The 27,717-nt window shown below is 36.2% G+C and overlaps 1 protein-coding gene across 1 annotated transcript in view; it reads right to left on the bottom strand.

Annotated features, from left to right (window-relative positions):
• Positions 1-26,135, bottom strand: part of bru3 (bruno 3) — a 394,704-nt gene extending 368,569 nt beyond the window's left edge. Inside the window, 1 exon segment of the mRNA XM_068292297.1 lies at positions 25,881-26,135. The gene's annotated coding sequence lies outside the window, so the exon portion shown is untranslated.
• Between the last annotated feature and the right edge of the window lie 1,582 nt (positions 26,136-27,717).

Raw genomic sequence — 27,717 nt, 5'->3', positions numbered from 1 at the left:
TGAAATCTGCAATTTAGAATGGCGGCTTCCTAACGAATTGCTATTGTGTTCGAGAATCACAAAAAAGGAAAAAAACACAATAACTATGTATATATATATGTACATATGTATATGTATATGTATGTACATATATAGACACAAAGATAAATATATGTACATATGTATATGTATGTACATATATAGAAACTCTTTTTTTTTGTTGTTGCTGCCTAAAACCTGCTGCATTGATTAATGACCTCTCGTGCACGAAAAATTAAATGTAACGCCCCATGAAGCAAAGGACCAACAAAGAGACATAAAAAAAGAAATAATAAAAATTGCCTATGGCAGCTGAAACATATGATAATGGTCAAATTTTCGCGTTTTTTTCTGTTACTTCTCCCTGAGTGTGTGTGTGTGTGTGTTTTTTCTCTCGTTTTTTTTTTTTTTTTTTTGATGGCCGTAACACAACATGTAACATGTGTTTTAGTTCATGAGAGCACAAGAGGAAAAAAAACGAAATTATATATTAAATGAATGCAGAGAAAGGACAAATAAAAAGTAATGAAAACATGAATATGGTCAACCAAAATGCGAAAGAGAGGCAACCAAATTTTTGGTTAGCTACAATATTAATAACAAAATTGTTATTATTTTCTCATCATCATCATGAAAAACATCTATTTTTATCGTTTAAAGAAATGCTACAAGTAAAGGCAAATGGTTTAGAGTCACAAACCAATTTAATGCAAAACTTTCTTACTAGATTTTATGTTTAATTCTTCTTTGTTGGCTTAATAGAATAATTTAAAAGTAGTATAATTACTTTTTGGATCCCTTACATTATGTTTGAAATTAAAGGGTATTCTTTTACGCCATTAGCCTAACGACAACAATGGAAGGAGAGGATGAAAATAAAGAGATAGTTGAAAATGACAAAAATCTGCGGGGCGTGAAAAAATGTTATAAAAGCTTATGGGTGTTCAGTACCAAACTATGCAATTTGCCGACCGCTATTTTCACCTCATCCACCCCCCACTACCACCACCATCAACCCATATGTGTGTGTGACAAAACACATTTTAGCCACACATATGAGCCATGAAGGAACACCGCAGCAGCAAAAGCAGAAAATAAGATAAATTTCACAAGAACAGAGTGACAGAGAGCGAGGGAACAGGAAAAAAGAAGGGGAGAAATTAATAACTTTTTAAAAGGTCATAAAAATCGGGTAAAAATAAGTGTAAAGTCATAGGACATAAGCCGCCGCTTTTTCTGCCTCGTGCTTTCTATACAAATCGCGCTCATATATAATTTGCACATTTTTCATTTTTGTCGCTCCCTAAAAAACTAATAAGAATGCAACGAGGCCATAAATTTTATGCCAGAGCGAAAAATTAAAGTGCCAAAGCAAAGCAATGCCAAGCCGAAACGAGCCGAGACCAAGCCAAGCCAAGCCAACCCAACCAAGTCCAACAAGTGACAAAAGAGCCAAACCGTTTTTCCGTGTTATTCCTGCAGATGAATATGTACAGTGATCACTGTGAATAAAGATTTACTTGGTCAAAACATAAGTTCTATTGTTCGACACATATTCTAGCTCATTTGTGTATCGCTATTTCAACATTGTAATAAGAAGGTTAAAATTACGCCACGAGCTGTTTTTCGAAATGGGGTTCCTATATACGGAGAGTTAGGTATGGATCCGATTTGGCTAAAACAAGCAAATCAGTAAAAACAAAACATTTTCGTTAGAAATATAACGGCAAGAATGTATATTTTCGAACTCTGATTAAACTCTTTAATAAGTCCCTAGGAATTCCTGGTAACATTCCCAAATAATCATCATAATGGGGTCATTGTGTTCAAATAACTTTCACTGAGAATCAAAATTTGAAAATTTGAGCCAATCTACAACATTCATGGCGGCCACTGTATATAATATATATATTTTACTCTTTCATTCGGTTCCATGATTTTTTTTTTTTTTTGTTAGAAAATAAAATAATAGAAGGAACCGTTGGCAATGGCGGGAAGTGCTGAATCACCGGAAAACCATTAAAGGAAGTCACAACTATTGATTATGTCGGCGAGCGGGTTGCCTAGAAAGAGAGTGAGTGAGACCAGGTTGGTGGACCAAGGGGGGAAAAACTAAAAATGGCTTTGTGTGTGCAAGCAGCGGAAAAATTATGATAGCGCTCCGGTCTCTGGTCTAGCTTGGTCTCTCTTGGACCCAGTCCGAGCCAAACAACAAAAAAAAAACAAATGAAAACCCAAACCCACGGCTCTCTTCTCGGCACATATAAATTTGCATGGGAAGCGCTTCAAATTGAATTTGATGGCTTTTATTTGCAACTTTAATTGCAAGCGACGGCTTTTTGAGTCTCGTTTGTTGTAAATATATACACAAAAAGCTGGGTACACCCATTTTATGGTATTGTTTGTGCACCCTTCCGAAAAAAAATGAAATGAAATGTGATATAAATATTTGAATACTTGGACGGGTAACAAAAAACCGTAGCCAATATACAAAGACTGAAATTTCAAAGAAAGAACCCAGGGTTTAGCCAACGATGCATACTGCCAACGTTTTGGCCAAGTCCAAAACGAGACTCGAAGCTAAAAGCTTAAAAGTTATTTAGGATTTGCTTTTCTTTTTCAACATATGATCTGTACAGTATTTATTACTTAAGATAAACTAAACTAATTATCAATTCTCGTATTTCGAAAATATTGAAGAGTATTTGGTATTCTTTAAAGTTATTAATATTAGACCAAAAACCCTGTAACATTTGCCAATTCTCTTCTCTAATTTTGTTGTTATTTTTCTCTTTTTTGTGTTGTTTTCCTCATTTTGCCGCTATGTGGAGGCGAAAAAAAGCAAGAACCATCCGGAAACGTTGCTCGACGGGCCCATAGACGAAAATCATAGCGAGATAAATTGCCAAAGATAGCAAAAATAGAAGGCAATGTCGAGAGACAGGCAGACGGACACCCCAACCGACAATGTCCTTCGCTCTATCCCCCCTCTGTTATCCCCACTCCCGTCTCGCTGTCAGCGCGCCCACGCTCTTCTAGTTAGTCTATTGTTCAAAATCAATTTAGTGTTGAATTGGTGCCAAGAATCTCATTTTCCAAAAAACGGCGTCAGTTAGTTCCAGTGCATACATATATAGGAAATGAAAATACCGGAAACGCAGAAAGTCAGAGAAAGGATTTGCTAAAGCATAACAGAAAATAAAAAAAAAAACACTAAAAAACAGAGGTCCAAAAAAAAATTGTGCTAATAACTTTCAAATAAATGTTGGTACCAGAAAGCAAAAAAAGGAACCAAAGAGAGAGAAAGAGCAAAAAAAAAAACGAATTGCAACTTATAGTATGGGATTGGCCTCTGACTGGCTTAAACTGGCACACAGACAGTTCTCTATTCTACTTGATTCGCATGTTAGTCTATTTCCACACATAACTCACTGGCTTAAGCCAAAAAGGCCGTAAATTCAGTCAGAAGTCGCGTATTCCTTTCCGTTCTCATACTTCAACCAGCCAGCAACCCGCTGGCTTAACCGAAATGGCATTGCAATGGCCAGAAGAGACGTTTAGAGAAAGCGGGGACAAGCCAAGCAGACAATGAAGCTGTAGCCAATTTTAAAGTTGTCATCAGTAACTTAACTTTAACTTGTCGTTAAATTTGTTCTTAATTGGGCTATGCTTAGAGATCTTTACAAAAGCTGCTAAAGAGTATTAAATTAATTGGAGAGGGGTTCTCCTTTTTGAAAGGGAATCAACTGAACTAATTTACTTTCAAATAAGACATTGTTCATCTTGATGTAGAAAATATCCTTGAGCATATTCCATGTTAATAAAATTCGATATATCCAAACAAATTAACATAAGATGTCCTTTTTTGATCGGCTCTCTTTAAGGCTACATAATTTAGTTTAAAATTTTCAATTTTCATAATCTTTATAGTTGTTGTTTTGTTTGGCACTTTTTTTCTGCCATACTGGACCAACAATTTCCTGCTGGCACACAAACACATACCTATACATACATAACTTTTTTGTCAAACTAGACCAAAAAAGCAGTGGGAGCAAAATAGAGCAGAATGTGGAGAAATGGTGGTGAGATGTTTATCACAAAACACTTTCATTAAAAATTTTTGTTGGTCCACAAGTTTTGCCCAGCTGCAACACTGAGAGAATGGAGAAACTGCAGAAGGAGGAAGAGCAAAAATGGAGATGGAGAAAGAGAGATGTATCTGCTGCGTGCTCAGAATTTACACGGCCTGAGGCCATATTTTGTGTTTAGTTTCTTTTGCGCTTTAACTTTCTATATTAACTTTGATTCTTATGGCCAATGGCTGGAAAATTATTACATTTTTGTTTTCTCTTTTTTTTTTTTTTTTTGTGTTTTGGTTGTGTTTTTTGGTTTTGATTATGGATTAAGCCAGAAGCAAACATAATTCGTTATGCATATAGATACATATATAATTTAAGCAAAATTAATTTAGCACAAAACTCAAATGCTTGAATGTGTGGAAAATTGAGCATGAAAATGCAATTAACATTATTGGTCAGTGGATTACAGAATAGTCCGAATAGTTTGCCATACAGAGAGAAAGTGCACAAAATTTTCAATTAATTTTAATGTATTTTCAATGTTTTCCAACCCAAAACGCACACACATATACACACACACACACTCACAATAACACACCATCCATATGACTATACCAATATAGATAGGGGGGAAATAGACAAACACAGTGGCTGCGAAAAGTATGTGCGTCTGGTAAATATTGACCACAAAAGTGCCTTTTGTCTAAGAGAGAAAGAGAGAGAAAGAGAGAGAGAGAAAGAAAGACACACGGTAAGAGAGAGACGGACAGAATGGGTGGGTTCCTTGTTCTCCTTGTCGAGTAAATGATTGTGCATATTAACAACTTGGTTAGCCGCAAAGCAAACAAAATGGCTTTTAATCTAACCATTATAATGAGCAAAAGCCGTCAGTGGGAAAGAGAGGGAATCCGAGCAAAACAGAGAGAGAGAGAATATAAAGCCACCAGACAAAGGCCCAACAACAGCAACAAGACCAAGAACAATTCTAAGCATTTCGCATTCTATGTGGCGTATGAGTTATATACAAATAGGAAAACTACAAAATGTAAATGGCCATCACGGCTTTAGCATACTCTTTCCTCCTTGCCACTTTAGTGGAAATTAAACCCCTAGTAGAACTAAAAGTGAACCATGTTTTTGCTGAATGAACCGATTTGACCAGGTTCTGGGTTAGCCAAGCCGTCCAAGCCGTCCCCTTCAAATCATTAATTCATAAAGCAGTAATTTGCTTTTGGCCAGGGCAAAAGCAGCAGCAGCAGACAACCTTTCGGTCATTTGCACTGCAAATTATAAGCAGACAAATAGACCAGGATACACACACACACACACATACACTCACACCTACATACATATACATACATACATAAATATATACATATATATATACATATATACATAGATGGGGCGAAGGATCTACCTATACCTACAAACAATGTTTTGCTTTACAAAGAGAGCTGGCGATAAGGAGTGGTGGATGGAAAGCGAGGGGCAAAAACTTATTTGCGGTTGCCCAGTTTGGCCAACAGCAGCAGCAGCAACAGCAAGAACAACAACAACGATACCCAATGATGATGAGAAGGCTAAATGCAAAATTTTGTTGACATGCCTCAAGCCATGGATATGCCATGGTTAGACGAACGGGATACGAAACAGGAGCAGGAGCAGAAGTAACAGCAGAAACAGCACGAGCTTGAACACCAGATTGAGCTGAGAATCAAGGAGTCGAGGAAGCAACTCCTTTCTGACTCTCTCTTCTGTGTATATATATGTATGTATGTGTGTTTGCATGTTTCAGCTATGGTCTAAGCGTGTAAATGATTTTGACATATTGTAATGACAAAACAAAGGATTGTCTATCTTAGTCAACTCCCTCTTTCTGTCTATCTTCTACTCCGACCTTTTCTCTCGCTCTCTGTGTGCTAGTCTCTGGCAATGTCAATTGTTGTCGCCAGTTTTGGTTTTTGGCGGAAATTAGAAATCAAAATGTGAAGCCATTCTAAAATGGAAAAGCAAATAGTTTGCTTACGGCGAGGGTTGAATGGATTTTCCAATATACATAGACATATCGATCAGATTTAATATGGTCTGGGTCTATTAGTATAAAATTTGTAAATCAAAAAAATTTTAAATAAAAATAGGCATCTGTAGTTTAATATTTAACATTTTGGCTTTATAAATATGTTTTTAATACATTTCTAATATTGTTAAAACGAAATGATTGAACAATATGATGGACAACCCTCGCAATTAGCCTGACTTTGACAGATCAAACATATTTGTCCCTTTTCCCTATTTCAAATATCTTTACAAATAAATGTGTATACTTGCTTGTTTACTCCTCTAGATTGTTGCAGACAAAACAATACGAAAAAAATCTTAAAAACCGCAACAACAGCAATCAAATGATAGATAAACACACGAAAAGCAACATACATATGCCCAAGCAGGGAACGAGGTAAGGTTAGAGGGTAAAAATGATAAAACGTAAGCAATTCTTGTTCAAATGAAATCCACAATAACCAAACATTTTACTTCACCTTGAACAAATCGCAATTATAATTAACATTGTAAACTTTCAGTTGAGCAACATAAACCAAAAAAGTAAACGACCATTGAAATCTTTTCTACCTCCTTGTTTCGAACCGGCCTCCATCCGACCTTCTGACTTACCTACCAACAGTCGATACACAGCATTTCATATTTCCAGCAGCAACAATGGGATAGCTATGGGCGCTAAAACAACAATTAAAATGGGGATTGGTGGCCAAGAAGGAGGAGAGGTAAGAGGCAAGAAGTGAATGGGAATGGTTGGATAGGAGGAGAGTTTGCTCAACTCTCGAATGTTAACAATAACAATGGCACAACAACAACTACACCAACAAAAACAACTACAACAATTGTAATGATGAAATAAAAGTCAAGTTAATACAATAGCTAAAATAGCAACAACAGCAACAAGAGTAGCTGCAGGAAGAGGTGCAACAACAGCCAGAGGAGCAGCAACCCAAACATGAAACTCATTCACAGAGCGAGGCAAATTGAAGAAATGGGTTCAAGGGGCGAAAGAGCGAGGGGTTTGGGAATCACGGAAATACGACTACCCCCATTATCAGGAAGGTCTCTTGTATTTGTTGTTGTTGCTGTTGCTCGTTAGCGTTACATGAAAGTGCAACTTTTTAACAGCAGCAGCAGCAGGAACAACAACAACAGTAACAACAACTACAACAACAAGGAGCCAACAAACAATTGTAATACATAGTGTTATAATAAAAACATGAAGCCTTAACTTATATATTGCTATACGAACATACAATACCCTTTAATCTCATCGAATATTAGTTTAATGCAGCTCATTGAACCCTCTTCAACCCATTACCTCAAATATCGTGACAAAACTATTCAATTCCTTTCAATAACATTGATTTTGAAGTATTTGTTTTATATAGTAAACAATAGACAAAACAAACATTGGTCTCGAATTTTGAGGGTACACCAAATAGTTTAGTAACATTCACTATGAAATTCAAAAATTTTTGTTCATATCAGCTACACTTTTATTTAAATTAGATTCACATAATTTGGAGAACAGCTTAATCCAAACCATTTACTAACATAGATAGGCTCAATTTCAAATATATAAGATACTTATATATGTTTTTCTTATCTCAAGGGCGATAGATTTGAGATCTTAAAGAAACTATTCCGAAATTGCAAAACTCATTTACCTTAAATATCGCATAATTTTGTGATAAAGTGTAAATTAAATGTCTTCTTTTATTATGGCAAAAAGAGTCGTATAAGACTATTTCATTATTAGTTACCTGTTGGCTACTGAAAGATATGAAAGCCCTTTGCATGTATGTAAAATGCCCGACTGAAACATTTGACCCTTTCATTTTTTGAGATCCACTTGAAATCAAATCAAATTTACCCCATTTAAACCCCATGAATACCAGGTATAATCAGCTTGTTTCACTTTCCTTCCTTTAGACTCTCTAGCCATATACAAGATGCCTGGCCCAAAAAAAAAAAAAAAAAAAACAAAAAAAAGAAGAAAGTCAAAAAAGGATTTCCCTTCTGTTTTGTTGTTGTTGCTTTTACTTTGTTTGTTTCTCTTGTACCCCGTCGTCTCTCGAACACTTTGTATGTGTGTGTGTGTGTGTGTTTGTAACTCACACTCTCTTTTCTGGCCAGACTTGCATGCAGTTCAAAGTTGTTGGCCCCAGTTGAGGCAAGTCGTCCACACCTTTACCCATATTCTCCTCCTGCTCCTACTCCTGGTCTTCGTTTACGTTTTTTCTCCTGCTTCTCCATCACCACCACCACCACCACCTTAATCCAACATTCGTGTTGCTCTGAGGTGGAGCCAAAGCTGAAGCTAAAGCTGGAAATGGAGCTAGAGCTGCAGCTAGAGCTGGTTTCGTTCTCTAGGCTAACAGCAAACCAAGCGCCGCAGGTGCAAAGTGTAAATGAAGACTGATTGCAGTGCACATGATTTTGTGTCGTCGACATACAAACTTACTCACATACCCCCAAACCCCACAACTCAGGTGAGGCAGAGGGCAAAGAGATGATGGCTATGATGTGGTAAAAGAAGGCGAAATCGGGAAGGGGCAGGGTGGCGTAAAAAACGTTGTTAGGTCGGCAAAAATGGAAGGGTAATTGTGGTTAAGTGCTGGTTTATTGGTTTGGCAAAAGGGCTTAGAAGATATACTATATATTTGTATATGTATATAGATAGATGAATAGATATACCTACCCTATATGCATTTTAACAGACAAAGCGACGATGGGCGACAAACTAACTAAAGTTTCAAGTAAAGTTTTTCCCTTGTTCCCATCATCTGGTTTTTATTTTTTGTGTGTTTCGTTAGAAAGGTTGGGTAACCAGTTTTCGTCTGCTACATATTTCGTTGGAGACTTGTGTTCCAAGGGCAAAAAGTTGAAAACATGTTGAACATGGTTGTAATGAAAGGGTTAAACTGACCAATGTATGTAGTCTCACACACACATACAGAGGAGATAAATGAGTTGTCTGTCGTCCAAGAGAGTAATGTAATCGATGTTGTTTAGCCATGAAGAAGATTTAACATTGAAATCAAAATATTTTTCTTGCAAAAAGCGAAAGATTTAGGGAATAATATATTTAGATATATGTACACCTTAAGCATCTATTGCAAGAGCTTCAACACAGATTTCACTTCTTAAAAAAAAGAAAATAACATTGAAATAGTTAGTAAACGCTGATCTTCAAAAGTCAATAAGAAAATATCCACAGAAATAGTAAATATAAATCAAAAAGTACAGAAGATCCTTGTCAGAAATTTATTAACACAATTAAACATATTAATAGATAAATCAGAATAAAAAATAATACAATTTTATTCAATGTTGCAGCTCTAGATATATATTACCGATCAGGGATATCGAAACTAACTATAATTTTTTCAATATTTTGAATTATTTTTCATTATTTAAGCAATAGTCTAAATTTAGGCACATTCAGTTTCGTACTTGAATGATTTATTAAATTTTGAATACATGTGATTGTAATTACACAGACAAATGTCAATTTACATCACATCGTTATTTACTTTCAGAGGCAACATCATTTCGCTTTGGAAATTAGTTGTACAAATTAATTTCTTACAACCTAAAAAAAAAAAAAGGAAAAATAGAAACGCAAAACCTTTTTAATTTCAAAAAAATCTAAACCCAAGGCAACAACATCAACAACAACAACAACACATCAGCAACTCTCTCACACACATTAAAAAATCGTTTTTAATTGAAACACAAACCCCTTGGCAATCAGAGCGAGAGTCATCGCCATCGTTGTTATGCACACACGCAAATGCCGTGCTAACTCGCTAACCCCAAGGGCAAGGCAAGGTTTGAAGGCGGGGTATGAGTGTATGTGTGTGTGTGTGTGTATGTGGGAGGGGCGTAACCCCAAACCCAAAACCTCATATATGTATATACACCACCACAAAAAACTGGAGGGGGACTAGCTGGCTGGCTGGCTCTCTGCCTGTCGCTCACTTAAGTTAATACGCAAACCAAATGTCACTCAACATTATCAACGGCAAACGTAATCAGTTAAAACTTTTTTTCTTCCAGTACTTTTCCCCTCCCTAACCATATACCTACCTCTTTTTTCAGCATTTTGTTGTTGTTTGTAGGTTGGCCCCAAGAACTCAAACCAATAGAACTGACTGACTGACTGATTCAGCGAAAGAGGAGATATGAGTGGGTGGAAGTATGTGTGTGTGTGTGGGGTCAGGGAAAAAAGTTGGCAACATGTTTGTATTCTATTTCAATTTTTTATGTGCTCTGGCAGCAAAGCGACTCAACTCAGCTCGACTCGACTCGTCTAACAACAACAGATCGTTTATTATCTTCTATACGTGATTTTTAAATGCTCTTTCCATATGCGATTCATAAATATTATCCAAGAAACTATTAATAATTTCGGGTTAAGTTAAGCCCTGGTGTGATCCAGGAGTTCAATACAACATTTTTTGTTTGAATTGAAAATTCTATTTTAAGTAGTTTACAAATATTTACATGAAATCAGATCTAACTACAAATGTAATCAGTTGAAAGATCCCACTCTGCTTATTTTTGGGCTAGGAAAAGTTTTCGTACTGATGCCAATGGATTTCAATTCAACAGCATTCTAAAGGGTAAGAGTATTTTGAAAAATGCCCGGCATGTGTTTTTCGCTAAGCACACACACTTTTCCTCGTCCCTCCTCACCAAGCAACTTACTGCACCTAAAAGCATCCTTCAGGCTAGGCCTATAGAAAACTTTCTGTGTGTGTGTGTGTGTGTGTGTGTGTGTGTGATGTATGTGTGTGGTTGTTTTTTTTTTATTTTGTTTTGGTTAACTTTATTTTTGGTATGTGGTGGCCTTTTTTAGGGGACTGTTTGGAAAACTGAAAGCTCTACACAAAACAAGAGAATGTCTAAATTTTCCCGACAGGTCGTCGTCGTCGTCGTCCTCGTTGTCGTATTTGTAGTTGTAGTTCCTGTTGAGAGTTGGTGGCAAGTGCTCGCGGTTTTTCATTTTGATTTTTGCATATTTTCTTTTTCCCTGTGTATGTGTGTGTGTTTTGGGGGCCACTTGACAGCCGTTTAAATGCATTAAAAAATTACCTACCCAGGCAACTGAATACAAAAAAAAAAAAAAAAAAAACCATAGAACAAAACGAAGAAGCAGAAAAACAGCAAAAAGAATGAGGCCCAAAAATTTCACATGCGAAATTGTGCATGTGGGCGGTAGGCATGGTTGGGCCTTGTTGACGCCCACAAACAAGACGATGCAAAATCAAATCAACAGAAAATGGCGTGCCATACCCACGGAATGACGACAACAACCAAAACGACGATGACGACGACAATGGCAGCAATGGGACGCGGACGAGAACATAGAGGAAAAGGATTTTCGGGCCTCCCTATTTTGCAGGCGACAGCAAAAGGGTTTGGCTAGCGAAAAGAAAGACATGGTAGAAGTAAACAGAAAAAGAGGTGGTCGAATAGAAGGAGGGGGGAGGGAAAAGGCGCAGGCAGGCAACAGAGCTTACTCGGCCGACTAGTTAACGCAAATTGAAATTGTTGTAGCCGCAGCCAAAAAAAAAAAGCCATACCGAAGGGAAAAAGAAAAGATTTTCTAGCTCTCTTTTTCTCTCCCCCGCCACGTTCGGCCACTAGGTTGTTCGTGCATAAATCAAAGCCAGGGCAAGTTCTATGGTAAACGGAGATGGCAATGGCGGTGAAAAGGAGAGTTTGGGGTGAAAGTAGTGGGGGTAGATTGGAAAGACTTGGCAGTTACAATGGCAATTAAAAAGGCTTTGGTCCAACTTCATTTGAAGTTAAGTCCTCGACATGTTTAAAATGCTGTTAAAGTGCCATCCAAAAAGAAGGGGAAAACCAAAGCGACAGTTTGTCTTGGTCTTTTTTTTCATCTATGTACTTCTTTTTTGGCTATTTCAAATTGTGAGTTAAATGTGCATTTTTATTTAACTAGTTTAACAATTTGAATGTACATTTTTTTTCTTATTGATTAATATTTTTACATTTCTTGAGTTAATAACTGATCAAACAACGACTAGACAAATATCATCACTGAGGATCCATCTGAAAGCCATTAAAGAAGGCTACCCTGAAAAATTGATTATCAAACAATTGAGTCCTAGCCATAGGCTTTGGTACAAGCAAAGTATCCGCAGCCAGTTTTAATTTTCTTTAACTGTTTTGTTTTACGTATTGTGGCTTAAAATGTCTTTCATATCTCTTTCTCTCTTTTTGATTTGTGTGTCTTTGGCTTGACTAACATCAATCCCCTTTTATCTCGTTCAATTCTTTTTTTATTCTCGTTGTAGAAATCTTCATTATCAGTCGAAACAAAAAACTATGTTAGCGTTTTGTAGGTTTTTTTAGGGGGTTTACAACCATTTAAAGCACTTTACATTCCATTTTCCATAACCCCTCTAGCCAACAGTTGAACACCCGTTGAACCCGCTGCTGTCACTCCACTTTAAACTTTGAAATGTCGCTAGGCTCAGCCAGTCTCTCTCTCTCTCTCTCTTTCTCTATGACGCTTGCATTCTCTACTACGCCGTTCTGTGCTGTCACACACGTCGCATGAGTTATATGCCCCATCGCCACATCTCGCACACACAGACACAGATGTTTTAGCTTCTTCTGTCATCCCTCCCCTGCTGCTGTTGCTGCTTCTGCACCACACCTACCACATTATCTCTCTTTCTCTCTCTGTCTTTTGTAGTCGAAGCTAACTTTTGTGGCCTTATCTCGTACAGACTGCACTCCAAGGCTTACGGAAAACGGCATAGAGCTATGATTTAAACGCAAACTTGGTCTTCTTTTGACTCGACACTCGTCTACCTCAAAAAACAACCCGCTTACCGCTTCCGAATGCGTTTACTATATGTGTAAGTGCGTGCAGATGATGATGATTACAACTGCTGCTGCTGTTCTGGTGTTCTCCCCAGAAAAGGAGCTGAACAATTAACTATATTTTAATTGCTACTCACTTTGCTGCTGCCTGCTTGGGTAATTTATTTACAATTTTTACGCTCATTTTACTGACTGACAGTGCAAAGAAACCAACAGACACAAAAAAAAAAAAAAAAAAACAAAATCCAAAAAAGAAGGGGGCAAAAAAAATCAGTGAGAACAAAGAAAAACGGTTACTCATTTATTTAATCACATAGACGTAGCAATACCCTTAAAAAAATTATTTGATTATGTGACCTCACTAAGTAATAAATAGGCAAAACTATTGGTGAGCGGTGAAAACATTTACAATTAGATGCAATCGTTATTTAAGTTATCTTCACTTTGAGAAAGATTTTCAATTTTAATAGTCTCTTTACAAGAATCTTAACGCTTTTCCTAAAAAGAATTTTGTATGAATCATTGGGATTTTGAAATACTTTTCGAATAGTTGCTCTAGTTTCAACATAAGTTTTATATAAGGTATATAAACATTATTTCGCCCATTTATGATGTTATCCTTTTAACTTTTTCTTCTATGCTTCTTTAGCTAAGAGTATCTCACAACCAAAAAAAAAAAAAAAAGAAACTGAAGCGAAGCTAACCACACAGAGAAAAACAACAGAAAACAGCATGACGGGCAAACGTCCGATGGAATTTGTTTTTTTTTTTTTTTTTTTGTTGCTGTTCGTTTTTTGGTTTTTCTGGTTCTGTTTTCTCTGTTCTCTGGGTGAAAAACGCATTACGCATGCACTTTGCTCAACACTTGTGTTAATTTTATGCTGTCCGCCGTTTCCCCTAACCCCAAACTCTCTACGTTTCCTCACGCTTACGCTTCGCTCGTCCGCTCAATTCACTACAGTCTTTCACACTATGTGTGTGTGTGTGTGTGCGTTTGTTTAAATATTCATTGCAAATTCCAATTGCATTTGCGCTTAAATTGGCAATACCAACAACAACAAACGCCAGCTGGCCGAAGCGGGAGTTTGCTTTCTTTCCTTCATGAACGGTTTTTTTCCATCTCTCTTTGGTTTTTTCTCCTCTCATTTTTGTTCCTTTTTTTTTTTGCGTTTTTGTGTTGTGTTCGTTTGGCTTGGTGGTCAGACTCAATTTGGTCAAAAAATGCGCCTGCCTGCCACTTTATACCGCTCTTTGCCTCCCTTCCCCTACTTTACCCGCTTGGGTTTTGGTGTTGAGCGATTTGGTTTCACTTCGTCGCTTAAAGAAGAAAAAAAACCAAGCCTTTTTTCATTTGAATGAAAATTCAAAGAAGCGTTTGTAGGACGCTGATGCATTTTGAATATTACAAATATTGTTATATATAACGAGTGGGAAGCTTAAATATCTTTTTTTCTTTCCCATACTCATTTTATACTCTGATTTTATCTATCCTTTTAATTTTCAAATTTCAGCCATGAAATCTCAGTCTGAAATAATTTTGCCACACAAAACATGCGTATTTTATGCAGATTTTAAATGTAATCTATAAATTAATTTTCTCTTTATAAATAACATGTTTAGGCCATAAAACGCAAAAGCAACTAATTTTTGAAAATGCTCCATCTCTCCACGTCTCTCAGTCCCGCTCTCACTCTCTATCGCTTTGCCCGCAGCACCGGGAGAGAAAAAAAACAAAATTGTCGAGTGAAATGCAATTGAAAATGCATAAATTAGTTGCACGAACGGCGTGTTTGATAAAAGCACACAAATTTTTGTGAATATAGATAAATTAGTTTATATCCACTTTTTCGTTGTATGAAAATGTGTGTGGTTGGGTAGGGGGTGGTGGGAGGTGGAAATTGGTGGCTATGCTAATGTAAAAGCGACATTAATTTGCTCTCATATTTCAATAATCGGAGCAAAAAGGGCGCACAATGCAAAATGGCTATTAAAAGGCATTACGATAGACCGCAGGACTCGTAAATTATATTCGAAGGAGCAACAAAGATAGAAAGAGCTAGCAAGCGGCACACCAGAGACAGAGAGAGCAAGAAGGAACGACTACCAGAAAAGACTTCTACGTGTGTCCTTTGTCTACTCTTTTGTGTGAGTTTGTATGTGTCTATGTGTGTGCCCCAAAGAGATTTATGTCTTTGACTTGTATGCACCACTTTATTGCATCAAGGACCAGCTAAAAGGAGGCGGAAGCTGCTAGCGGGGCAAGCAAAACTGCCGTTCCTCTTGCTAGTGCTGATGCTGTTGCAGCAGCTGCCAGGCGAAAGAATGAGGACATGGAAGAAGCAATATCAATAAATGTAAGTCACACGCTGCGTATAAGCAATATTTTAATTATGCAAAAAACGAACGGGCCAAGATTGAGTTCAAATAACTCTTTTTGTGTTCTGTGCCCTGCGGCATAGCATACTTTTCTGCGTTCAGCCTTTCTCCTTGACTTGCTGCATCTCTTTCACAAGCATCTTTGTGTTTTAACTTATTGAGCCGATTGTTTCCCCCCTATCTGTGTGAACATATATGTATGTACGTGTCTGTGTGTGTACTTAATGAGCTTTTGTTCCATGATGTAACTGCCTGCATTTTTAATCCATTAAGACTTTTGATATTTTGACGCGTTGCAACTTAAAGTTAAACACAACAGAGTGGTTCTTATGCGTTAAGTTAAGTAAACAAACAAAAAATAATATTTTTATGTTGAAACTGCAAAAAAGATTATAATTCTTCCATTTAAAGTAAAAACAACAAGATCCGATGCGATTATTTTGAAAATATATTTGGCCGTTTGAATCGAAGCTATATGATATAGTGCTCCGATACGACGAAAAGAGACTCAAAGATAATTTGAGTAGTTTCAGATACATATGTATACTGAGTTAGTAAAGTTATTTGTTTTTCAATTGATATTTGCGAGCCACCCTAAATGCTTATTTGCACTATATATAAATTTAACACCCACTTAACTCATTCGAAAAGAATCCAATATAATACACACACGCACATACACCACATATAAACACCCCCAGACAGAGACACACACTCACTCACACATACATAGCCAGCTGACGTCAATGACTGACTGACTCAATGCAAAATGGAATGGAGAAATGCAGTCAGTAAGGTTGTTTTGATGACAGGCCAGACTGAATACACACACCCACACAGTCACACATACCCAGACGCACACATTTATACAATATAAGCAAGCTGGATGGGGGGCTCGATGCATTCAATCGAGTCAAGTTGAGTTTCTGCCAACATCAGCAGCAGGCAGAAGCTAACAGTAAATGCAACTGCTGCAAACCCAGTAAGAAAGAGAGAGAAAGCGACAGTAAGAAAGGAAGAGAGCGAAAGAGAAAGATATGTGTGTGTATATGTATTGATTAAATGAAGATGACAACAATGATTGACATCGTTGACTTAAGTCATTACATATTGTAGGCAAGTTGCAGCATCTGTAAGGATAATGCCATGCCAGTATGGCCAGGATTCACAAGGATGTTGCTTAACCCATTCAACCCATTTGGTGTCTTTGTTTCACAGTATGTGTCAGCCATGTGTATATGCGTATGTTATCGGTTTTATGTGTGGGTGTGTGTGTGCGAGAGTGGGCAGTGTGTGTGTGTGTGTGTGTTCGATGAGCAAACAATATGAAGGCGCTTAATTTGTTTGAAAGGCTCAGCAGGACAACAATGAATTGAATTCTCTTCTTCTCGTTAAAACCTATGTCTCGCTCTCTCACATTTTCTCTCCTACTCTTTCTAGCAAATTAATTATTTTTAAATTAAATAAAAACCAGCAAACGCTCTCATTCTCTCTACCTCTCTCTCGCTCTATCTCTCTCTCTTTCCCCGCGATATCCTTTCTTCTCTTGCCCACAGACACACACCCATACACATAAATTTCTCACGCAATAAATTACAACAAATAATTGCCAATTCAGCAGCAAATAATTTATATATGTGACACACACACACAGGCACACACACAAACGCATTATTTTTTCTTGATTTTAATACTCTTTACCCAAATAGTCTATCAATTTTATTGAAGAATACAATACAAAGTAGAGAATAAATATAAAAGATTTTAACTGATTTGTTACAGCAAAAGATTTGATTTTAATCCATGTCAAAAGTTTGTAGATGCTAACAGATTCACTGAGAGTTGTTTGCCTTATCTTTTCAAATATTAAGTATACGCCCAAGTACCCAAATAATTTTATAGCAAACTTTGGTTAGCTTTTAGGGAATATAAACTTCGGTTTCGTTTTAGTTGTGTGTTAATTTTGTTTTTTGTTTGGTATGTCCTTTTACTGTTTCCCTCCTTCAATTTTTGTTTTTTTGGTTTTTGGCTTATTTGATTTCATTGCTTGTTTGTCGCTTGAGTTGTTTTTTTGGTCATAAAGATTATAATCTTGATGTGGTCGAGTAGGGGGAACTCAGTAACAAAAATAGGAACACCAAGCCAAACAAAAAAAAAAAAGAAAAACTGATACAAACATAATTCGGAATTTGTGTGCGAAAGAGAAAGAAAAATTGCAGAGACAGAGAAAGCAAGCCAGAAATCGCATAAATTTCAGTCGCAGCTCGCATAAAATGCGCCGTCAGGCATAAACATTTTTCTATAAATATTTTCATTTTTTTTCGACTTATTTTTTTGAAGAGTTATAGAGCGGATGTAGAGGCTGAGAAAATGGGGGCAAACGGCGGCGTTAGAGGCATAGGCACTTGTGAGTTAAGTGAAAAATTTGTGTGAGCCACAAATTGCTTTAATGTTATTACAAAAAATGATGAGAGTTACTTCTGCTTCTCCCACTTGTGTACAAGCATATGTAAACGTATGGGTAAGTGTATTATGGATAAGTGTGTGTGTGTGTGTGTGTGTGTGTGTGTGTGTGTGGCAAGATGGTGGTACTTAAGATCTAGCAAAAATACGTATGGAGAAGTTTAGTGATTGACTGAGACTTTGAGTTAGTAAAGTTATTTCTGAGAGAAACTTGGAAACTTGAAATAACGATGATTTTTGATTAGATATTTTATTATCTACAAACCAACTTCTTTAAACTAATACACGTACGTAATTGTAATAGTTAAAAGACTTTTCAAATGGTTTTTAATCCATAAAAATAAAGATTAAATAATGTAAGTTTTTCATGTGATTAAATGAACGCATTCATTTTCATGAAAATGTTGCCAGATCAAGATAATCTTCAGATAATTGTTGCATATTCAATTTTATCGTGATTCCATATCAATCATTTTTCGATGATTTCATCCAATCTTGGCTTTTTTGCTTTGAAGGCAATTTGCATTTTGTTTGCATGCAACAATTTGTTGCTTGCCACTTCCTATGACTCACAGATGAGATGAGGAAGAGAAACTGTCTTGACTGCTCGTTCAGCCAGCTGAATAATCATAGAAAATAATTTCACATATCATTTGACATTTTATTATTATTTTCTTGTTAAATGCATTTTATGTAAATCTTTTGCCAGTTTATTGAATTTTTGTTGTTGTTGTTGTTGCCGTTGCATCGTCGTTGTAAATGCATTTTTTCAGATTTATGAGAGGATAAAATATAAGTATACTATATTGTATATTGGCAATCATTTTTTCTCAATCATAAACATGTTTACCCAGGACAACGTGTCGTCCTCGCCCTTCCTATTGCTTCGACTCCTTCTATTCGATGCCTGCCGCTGCTGTTGGTCGAGTATAGAACAAGTCGTACGGGTATGTAAGTACTACGAGGCTGAACTGAGCTGGACTGGGTGCTGGGGGGTAGAAGTAACGTAAGGAAACGGAACTAACGATGCTTTCGATTCGTGTTTATCGCTTAAATTGCCCAAGCATCTTCTCTTCTAGGAAAAACGATGAGAAATAAAAATAAAATCAATAGATTGTGTTTAATAAGCTGAAACTGTTCTAGATAACACGTCCAGAGGACAGAGGATGACACCAGCCAGACAGACAGAAAGATAGACGAAGAGACAGGCGGGCAGGCAGGCAGCAGGCGGTACAGCTAGGACAATGCCAGTGTCAGTTTTTTTTTTTTTTTTTTGTTCACCCACTCCCCTTCTCTTTTTGACTAGCATTTTTATTGTTGTATCTAAAAACGAACTTGTATCTTGTATCTCTGGTATCTGGCAGATGCACGTGATGTGCATTTTAATATAATTTACTCCCCGTTACACTCACATACATACATACATGTGTCTCCCTCTCTGTTACTATCGCTTTGACTGTCTGTCTCTTTCTCTAATCAGGTCTGTTAGGCAAGGTGTTACCGGCTTTTAAATCCAATTTAAGTATCACTTTGGCTCTTTTTTCTTCAAGCTTTAACTCACCAATTTTCTTCTTTTTTATATATATGTATGCAGTTGTTGTCATGTCAGTGTTTGTGTTTTGTTTTTTCTTTTTGTTTCTCCTGTCTATACTCTACTCTTTATGTTTATTTACTTTGCTAAGCAAGAAATAAAAAAAAACAAGACATCATTTCTATCAATAATATAAGTAGGCGGAGGATCGTTTTTTGTAATTAAGCACTAATTAATAATATGAATTTCCCGACAGTTTTGATCATAAGAAGTAAATAAGGATCTTGCGTCTTTTTTATGCCTTCGTCCAAAATCTTTTGGACAGTATAAAGGGCATTTTGAACGTATAAAAGAATAAAACAAGACTTTAAACTCTTTGGACTTCACATCGAGAGGCGAAATAATAACAATTTCCAAAGTACGAGATGAACGGAATTGTAGTGAGATCAGTGAGGATATAGAATTGCCGGCTTGCTTGAATTTGAATCCTTTAACAGATTTTTTTGCTAAAGTTGTTCTTGGTTTTGCTAGAAAGTTCAGTCACTAACCCAGACAACACAAATACAACATTTGCCTTAGGCTAAAAACTCAACTGACCGACCGACCGACCGAGCAAGCGAACAACCGGCCAGCTTCATGTGGAGATTCCCCAGAATGGACTGAAATGAATGAAAAATGTGGGTAAGGGTGGACCCTGTACTGTTGGACTCGATTGGACTGGACTCTTTTGCCCTCTATTAGCAGCCTGTCATATTTTCAGCATTTTGCTCTTGTTGTTGTAGTTGCTTTTATTGTGGCTAGTGTTGCCATTTTTTATTATAATACCCTCTGTCCATATAGCCCATGGCCCGCACATCTCGTGCAACTTTTCGTTGTGTAGTTTTTCTTGGCTGATTCATTCTTGTTTAGTTTGCTGTTTTTTGTTTTGCTTTTCTTTTTTTTTTTTTTTTAATATTTTTTGCTTTCTTTCTGGTTTGTGTTTTGTTGCCTCGACTGCTGCTTCTGTGTGGCAGGCGTTGACCTTCCATTGTCATTTGACATTTTGTGGGCAGTTTTGAAGTGGTGGGTGCGGGTTTGGATTGTCTGCTACAAATTGAAGGCTATTAAAGCGTTTCGACTCGCTTCAAATTTATGACGGGATATAAAAAAAAGGCAAGGCAAAAGAACATTAAAAAAGAACACAAGTTTACGCAGAAGAAGAATGAAAAATATACCAAGTTGAAAAGTTATTGAAATCTAAAAAATAAGTACAGGGTCTTTCCTAATAGGCTAAATTAATATCTAAATAAATAGTTGAATGTGTTTTTGCAATGTTCATCAACTAATTTCTTAAAGAAACAAAAACCTATTTATATAGTTGCAAATCTATTGATGAATTTATCCTTTCAGGACTCATATCTTTAGATATTTATATATTTTTATGTTTTTTTTGCTTCATCCAATTGGTTTGTGGGCTACTCAACTGCTTTTATTCATTTCACTTGAGTGGTCAACAAAATCTAAATGGGAACATATATCTATAAATATATATTTCTATATTGTTTTTAACCCCGAAATAAATATATCTTTATTTCTTTTTTCCTTTTTTTTTTTTTGTTGTTGTTCTCACATTAACATTTTGGCCATCGTGTTTTCACAGCTGCTCATCATATAGGACACACAGAAACCCAAAGCAATGGCAAGAAAATATATCTAAACGCAGTTATTTGCAGTAGTAGAAACGTAGATAGTAAACAGAGATAGATAAAGAGAGAGAGAGGAGTGAAAAAAAAAACCCTTTTAGTAATTTTATACATGCCAGAAATATTGAATAACTTGCAAAAAGCGAAACGAATCCCATTTACAGGGATGAGCAACAGCAATAGCAGCAGCTCATCATCAAAAGCAGCTTCGTCCTTGAAAATGCTAAACCGAAATTGGCGTGGGAGCAAAAGGAAAAGCTTAAAGGGCAAAACCAAAAATTCGGAAAATAAGAAAAATATACACCAAGAGAGAAGGAGGTGGTGGGGGTTTTGCTTGTTGAATGGGAGTTTTGGGCGGATTCAGACAAACCCAAACAGATAAACATAAACATTTTGGTTATTGTCTGCTTCAACTTCAGCTGCTCCCAGTTTTTCCGTTTCTCTTTCATTGTCATTTTTTTTTTTTTTGTTATGTTGCCCCTTATTTCAATCAACAACCAAAGCGGAATGAGGGAAGGGTGAGAGCAGTTGGAAAAGAAGGAGGGATGTGGAGGTGCTGTGGAAAGACAAACAATCAGTTATACCCCAAAAGCTTAATCGATTTTCACCAGGTAAAGCGAGCTGCAACAGCAGCAGCACCTCTCTTTTGCTTAAATATAAAAAATGTTCCCCCCAGTACCCGCATCACCTTTTCCCACACACACGCGTTCAACAAGGAAAATCTTTTGTCAAACACACACACAACGAGTGGGAGATAAATATATATAGGAAGGACTCATTCCTGCCTACAACTGGGGCAAGCATTAAAAAAGTAATTTGTTATTGTTTTTTAAGCCACCGTAGGGTATCATTGTAACGAAATTTCAATATGAACACACACACACAGTCAGTCCGTCAATTTATACATCTCTCAGTCCCATCCATTCATCCATCCATGCGTCAGTCAGAGAGTCAGTGGCAAGTATTTAAGACTGATTTCTGTCCATTCGAGTTCAAATCAACCAAACGATGCTCTATATTTGGGGAAATTTTTATAGAATTCTGGAAAGTAATTCTTAAAATAATTCAAGCCAATGAAAAGTTTAATTATTCACTATCCGCGTATGATTCACAAGTTAAGAGAGCGAAAATACCATTTGCATTTGTTCAAATATCATTTTAGTATAGACAAAAGAAAGAGTATTGCATATTCGCCGGATTATGATTGCACATTTTAACCATACTTTCAATTACTTCTGTGAGTTTTTTTTTTTTTTTCGCAACCAAAAGTTTTTATTTTTCAAGAGTTCCTCTCAATGGAAACCCACAAAATATAATATTAAAAAAAAGAGAGAATTAATTTGTTATATTTACTTTTCATTACATTTATGTGGGGAATTAAAAAGCTTTCTGTCCCTGTCCACTGAAAAATAATAATAATAAACACACATCTACAGACACACACACACAGACACACACATGCAAAGGCAGCCGCAATGTATGCTTCAAATGGCACATTAGGCTATGCATGGCGGAAGGTGGTCGATATGTGGAGGAAAATCGTCGCCATCGTCTGAAAACTCTTTCATTGATGACCCTAATGAACACCAAATATGCAATTAGCAAAAAGTTGAGTTATTTGCCATAAATATTTGTGGACAGCAACGAGAGGGAAGCACAACAACAACAACAACCAATTTCAATTCCAACACCAACACACAATAACAACAACAGCAACAACAACACTGATAATGACCAACGAAAAACCTCCAAACATTTTGTATTGCCTGCTCATTGTTTGGGATTCGGTTTGCATTTTGCCAATTTGTTTTGTGGATTATGCAATTTATTTAGTTTAACTTTTGCATATGTGTATATACATACCTACTTATATGCGTGTGTGTGTGTGTGTGTGTGTGTGTGTGTGCTTAGGGGGGTCATGGGTTCTAAATGATAAATTCTATGGCCGCACGTAATATGGAAATTAAAAGCGCACAGGGACAGGCCACGGAATATACTTTGTTAAAGCAGACATACACAGGCGATAGAGAGAGAGAGAGAGAGAAAGGGAGAAAGAGACAGAGAGCTCTTACCCTCTTCCGAGCGTGTAGTGCAGGGATTTAATTACTTTTCGGGTAAACCAAGAAGGTAACACTATAAAAACACTGTAAAGTCAATGGTCAAAGCTATCCCCTTCCTTTGCTCTCATTCCGTCTCTCTGCTTATAAAAGAAATAATCGCCAAGTGCAACGTAAAAAAAGGGTTAAACGATTTGCGGTCATACCACGAATTCGGTTAACGTTTGAGGTCACTGCTAGGAATACACTTAGGGTCACATTTTGGTTTTAGGATTGGCGACTGGTGACTGTATGGACAATTTTATTTTTTTTGTTACTCTCATAGAGCAACAGCTAAATAATAGTTTTATAACTTTGGTGCCAATTGGGACTAGATCTTATAAAAAACATCAAATGAAAATTCCTTGAATAAGAACTTGTCTAATTGAGTGTATTTTGACTGCTCTTAAAACGCACCCAGTTTTTTCTTCGTTGTTTTTTTTTTTTTGTTTTTTACCTTTATGCTGGAAGATAAAAGTGCGGAATGTCAACGACAATAAAACTGATTGCCCGGCAACTAACGTTTAATGGCCGATGGTCAAGCCTATAAAAGCCTCCCAGGCAACTAATTAGAACGCACACACACACACACACACATATATATACACAATCATAAAACAAAACACAATAGAAATGGTCAGACAGCATGTGAAATAATTTGCGGCAACAATTTTAGTCGCTTATCAGTGACTACTTGTGAGAGAGCAAATAGTGTGACACACGCATAAACCCAAAGACATAAAGTCGCTACGTGAATGGTTAGTGATATAGATATAGAGATATATATATAGAGAGAGCGTGGAAAGGAGAAAGATCCCAAAAGAATGTTGCAACATTAGCAGCATAAAACTAAAGGGCATAAGCGGCCATGTTTACAAGAGGCAGCAGGCAAAATAAAAAGACTTGCGAAAGGAGTGGTAGAATCAGAATCCTTAATGAGGACCGTTTTGGTCATAATCAAACAATCAGAGATGAGAGAGAGTTGATATCTCGTGAATTCGAAATTTATAAATAAAATGATTGTTAGTTTAGCAGTTGCCATTAACTTTACGTTTCCAAGTCTATAAATTATATTCATAAATATACATAAATTGAATATTTATTAATTTAAGATTTATAACCAAGACTTTGTAAAATATCGAAGTCGATAAAGTTTTAATTGACAATGAGAAAAGTCAAAAATCTATTAAAAACAATCAAAACATAATCAGTCTATTGCATTCTTTTAGAGACTAAAAAGTTGCGTCTCTGTTTTTAGCCCTAGATCGTTCAATGCGGCACTGCAATTTCCGTAGTTTGGTTGATTCTAGATGGCATAATTCATCAACTGGCTATACCTTTAGGTTCTGGATCTTTCAAGTGCAAAATAAAAAACTTAAATCAGTTTGTAGGTTTTTGGAAATGATCATCAGTTTGATAAAGCACGTGAGACCACATCTATGTAATATAGTTTCCTTTTCATCTCTGCATCTGAAGCCTTTTCTGTAGTTGCTATTTCAAATCTAACTACACACAGATAGGGAAATTTACCCACTCACATACATACACACACACATACAGGAAAAAAGGGAGAGAATCAGAGAGGGAAGAAGAAAAATACAGAAGCAGCTTCCGTTTGCTACGCTTCAAGTTGAAAATGAGCGTGTAATTAGAAATGTAAAGAGTCTTTCTGTCTCAACTACCATTTCTCCACTCCAAAAAAAAAAAAAGAGTGAGCCAGTCAGTCACTTGCAGTGCAAAAGTCACGACTATGTTGTCGTTGTTGTTGCAATGGTTGTCGTTGTTGACGTTGTTGTTGTTGTTGTCGTCGTTGCCGTCGTCGTCCCCAGGAAATGTGCGCACGCAAAAGAAAATTGCAAATGAAAATGAAATAAAATGGCGCAAAATGCAAATATACACACACCTACACACACACACATAGACAGCAGCAACTCATTGCCTACGGCGGCGTATTTTTATTTTCCGTTTTCTTTTTTTTTGCATCTCCTCCCTCTTGTTCTTCTCCATTATCCCTCTCTCTCTCTTTGGCAACAATGAGCAACATAAAAAGTTATGTATAAAAATCTTTTGCTCGCTTGCTACTTTTCGCTTGCATTTCCGTTACAAGGAAAACTGAATTTGCATGTGACATTTGCGGTTAAGAGGCAGATAGAAAGTTAGAGAGAGTGAGAAGGAGGGATATAAAGAAATTGAGGTAGATGGAAAGGTAGCTAGATACGTTAAATGGTGGCTGGAGAAAGAGCGAGCCTGAGCTACGTGAGTTAATAGAGCAAAAGTTTAGCAATGTGTGTGGGCGTGGTGATGGTGGGTGGGTGGGGGTAATGGAAAAAGGAAAGAGTTTTTAAAGGCTGCACCACAGCAGCATCAAGTTATTTTCATTTTCTTTTGTTTTATAAAATTGAATTGATATGGAAAACTCTGGTTAATTAAGAGTTGAACATGGAAAACTTCACATACAAGAAAATCTAATTTGTCTAAAGACATTTTCATTTGAATGATTTATAACCCACAGCGAAGATTTTCGACTGTAAGTAAATCCAATTACAGGCAAAATCTTGACAGTCTCTCTTTGAAAGAAGATTTGATGAATTATCTTTAGCCACATCAAATGAGTTTGAAAAGTATCTGATTTGAGAATTTTATCTAGGCCCTGAAGTTAATTGAACTTATAATAAATAAAAGCAACAGGTTATGTGATCAATTAATTTAAACTTACCCCAAAAAAATTCGCAATAATTCGTTGATTAATCGTGTTCTTTGTCTTGATAGATGTTTGTAGTGTGCTTTTCGGCGACTTTTTATTATTATTGCATGCCCGTTGTTATTATTATTATTATTTGTAACTTTAATAAAGCTATAAATGTTATATATATATACATATATATATATATTTGTGTGTGTTTATCTATATATATGTATATATATACAAATAAATGGTTGTAGTTGTTGTTGTTGTTGATGGATTACTACGTTTGCGTAACGGTTTGACAATGCACAGGCAACTACGGATTTTAACTTGGTTTACTTGAATTTATTTTTTATGCATTTGCTTATTTATTTATGTATTAATAAATAAATAACTATATATATATTTATGTAAATATATATATACTTATATATGTTTGTCGCACACACGCAATTTCGCTGTTGGTATATTGTATGGGCTTTTATTTTTTACACATTCGCATTAGGCACTACATTAATTCCTGATGTTTTTTTTTTTTTCTTTCTATGTTGTCGTTTTAAGGTTTTAATATATTATTATTATTATTGTTATTTGATGATGTTGTTGAATTAATTTATAAAATATTTAAAAATCTATGGCGGCGCTTCGGCAATTTTAATGCAAAAAATATTTTGTTTTTGCTTGCTGTTGTTGTTTTTGTTGTTGTATTACTATATGCGTAAATAAATAATGACGTTTGTTAAAAACGCATTTCGGCTCTTTTTAGTTTTTTCTATTTTTTGGCTAAAAATAAACGGGAGGCAAACACAAAAAGAGAAAGCAAGAGAGAAAGGAAAGTATTTTAAAAAGCTATAAACCTGAACAAATTTTCAATGCAGTTTGTCAATTTTTGTTTTGTGTTTGTCGTTTTTTTTTTTTTTTTTTTTTTGCTTGTTTACAATTACAACGAATTTTTTTGGCACGCCCCCCAAAAAGACCAAGGTGAGGGTGAGGGAGAGACATAGAGAGGGATAATAAACATGCAGCGAAACAATAAATTTCAACATTATAGCAACAAAATGTGCAATTAGCAACAGCAAAAACATAAATTTTCATTAAACAACAACAACAGAAACAACGGAATATAACGGAGGCAAAAAACACGTATACGCCATGTGTAACGTGTGATAATTATGAGCTTTAAGCACGCAGCTGAACAACATTTTTTTGTGTTTTTTCGTCCCTCTTCCTCTTTGCTATGATTTGGGTATTAAAATTTTCAACCGATTTGGTTTTGTTTTTGTTGGCCCAACCATTTTGATTTAAGTTCGAAAGCGAAAGAGCAACAGCAATAAGGAGGTCTTGAATCCCAAGTCCTGCCCTTGCCTTCTCTCAGGCCTGGATGTTGTCCTGTCAATGGCTTGGCTTTCCTGACGAAAGCAAAAAAGAGAAAAAAAAACCCAAGCCAAGCAGCAGCCTTTCGACAGTTGTACATAAACTTCTATATATGTATATATGTACATATGTACATATATATAGAGAGTGAGTAATATATATATATACCTGAAGTGTCTACGACAAAAACAAAAAGTCAGCTGGCTGGTTGCTTCTGTGTGTTTCAATGTGGGAGTTTAGTCAGTAAAGAAAGCAAACGAGCGAAAATAAGATGAAAAACAACAACAAGGACCAAGAGCAATGATGCGACCTGACTGGGCCAACGAAAAATGAACAAAAATAAAACAGAGAAAACCTCTTCTAAAAGAGTGAGACAAGAAGGGCTTAAATAGTCTTGCTTCTAACTCCTTTAACTCAAAAAATATATCAAAATTCAGCATAGTGTAAAGGTGGAAAGATTAGAAAAAGCTATAGGAAAAAAAGGTGCAAGCTT

Source organism: Drosophila tropicalis, unplaced genomic scaffold (genome assembly GCF_018151085.1).
Source record: "Drosophila tropicalis isolate 14030-0801.00 unplaced genomic scaffold, ASM1815108v1 contig_694, whole genome shotgun sequence".
Lineage (NCBI taxonomy): Eukaryota > Metazoa > Arthropoda > Insecta > Diptera > Drosophilidae > Drosophila > Drosophila tropicalis.
The sequence above is the reverse complement of the archived record's forward strand: the minus strand, read 5'-3'. Positions and strand labels throughout refer to the sequence as shown.